The sequence below is a fragment of the Lolium rigidum genome, chromosome 4, assembly GCF_022539505.1.
Source record: "Lolium rigidum isolate FL_2022 chromosome 4, APGP_CSIRO_Lrig_0.1, whole genome shotgun sequence".
Classification (NCBI taxonomy): domain Eukaryota; kingdom Viridiplantae; phylum Streptophyta; class Magnoliopsida; order Poales; family Poaceae; genus Lolium; species Lolium rigidum.
In genome coordinates, this window is record NC_061511.1 from 87,142,008 (window position 1) to 87,143,833 (window position 1,826).

A 1,826-nucleotide genomic window follows, 5' to 3' on the forward strand; every position below is an offset into this window, starting at 1 on the left:
TAATGGAAGGGTCATGAACAAAATGCATCATCTCTTTTTCTTTTGAAAGATTTCTCCATGGCTTTATCTTGTAAACTTGAACCAAGTGAACCCACCTAATGGAATTACACCCAAAAAAATGGTAGATGAGTTTTACGAAAACCAAAACATCTCAATTAATATGTATGTGTTATGTGTAGCCAGTATGTATGTGTAGCCAAAATAAAAATTCCAAATCTCACAATCGGTATGTGCAATCTGACCATGCACCGAATCCAACAAAGTAGGATGATTTTCTAATTTCAGATCGACTATATAGCAAGAGGATTAAATAATACATGACTTGATTTCGTGCATAGCTTGATCGATTCTATGCTTCACTAATCCACAGTAGCAGACGACGTCATGGCTACGGCCAGTCAACCAAGTCCAACACGATCTGAAATTGTAGATACACCTTGCTTTGGTTTGGACCAGTTTAACTAGCAGGAGAAGGATTGAGAGTTAACCAGCTAGGCCATGAGGTTTTGAGGGAAGAACATGAGGTTTGGGGGACGGGAGAGCTAGAGCGGAGTGAGAGCAAAAACACATGTATGTGGCAATGCGTATGAGAACGCGACTAAGAGCATCTCCACTCCTCCCCCCGACGAGGCTCCCGGCGAGCCTTTTTTCCATCCGGACGGCGTAATTCGGTCCAGTCGCGCCCCCGGTTCCTCGTTTTCGTCCGGATTTGGGCCTAAATTCATCCGGCGATCCCACGCCATCCCCGGCCCCCGGGGAGCGCTCGGGGACTCCGGACGAAACGAAAGCGCGGGAAATACCGAGGAAACTTCCCGCGCGTCCGGTGGCCCCAACTTGTCGGCGAGAGAAACCGATCGTCGTCCTCATCGCATCGTCTTCCGCGCGCCGTAAAAGCCTGCCGCCGGTCCGCATTCGCCGGCCACGCGGCGAGTTAATGTCGTCGTCTTCCGCGCATGCATCGTCTTCCGCGCGCACTAAAGGCCGCCGCTGGTCGGCTCGCCGCGGACGCGTCGCATTCCACGCGGCATTTAATCCCCCGCGCCGGCCACGCCTATATACGCCGGTCCGCTCGCCGCGAGGCGCGCCCGTGCTTCACTCTCCCTCCACTCTCCCTCTACTCTCCCAATGGCGTTCTACGACGACGACGGCGCAGCCAACAACGGCTTCCCCCGCCGGTCGCTCCACGCGTGGGAGGGGCACCTCCTCCACCAGGCGGGGTACCCCTGCCCGCCGGACACGATGCCTCCCGGAGGCGGCTGGCGGCTAAGTGCTGGCGGCGTACCAATCCCGCCGCCGCCGCGGGGCCACGCCCTCGACGTCGCCATCGAGGAGGCGAGGATGACCATGACCGACGAGGAGCGCGCCGACCCGCGCCACCACCCCGACAACTACACGCGGTGGAACTCCTACTTCCTCCGGCCGTGGGAGCGGGAGCTGGCGGCCTACGACAGCCCGCCGCCTCCGCCTCCGCGCAACAACGCCGCGGGCCGCCGACGGTGGTGGAGCGCGCCGGAAAGGACGCGCGGCGAACGTCCTCGCGCACATCGAGGGCGGCAACTTCCCGGTGCTCACGATGCCCCCTCCATCGGCATCGAGGGCATCGGCGAGCCGCCGTCGGGGAAACGTCTGGCAGCCACGGCGCATGGCTGCCAGCTCGTCGTCCTCCGGATCGGCGTCGAGGTCATCCAGGAGGCGGAGCAGCAGCGGCGGCTGCTGGACCTGGCCGCCGCACGCCAACTCGCCGCCCGCGCCGCTCCAACCGCCAACGACGATGTCGCGCGGTACCGCCGTCCTGCGACACCTCCATCCGGCGTCGTTGTCCCCGT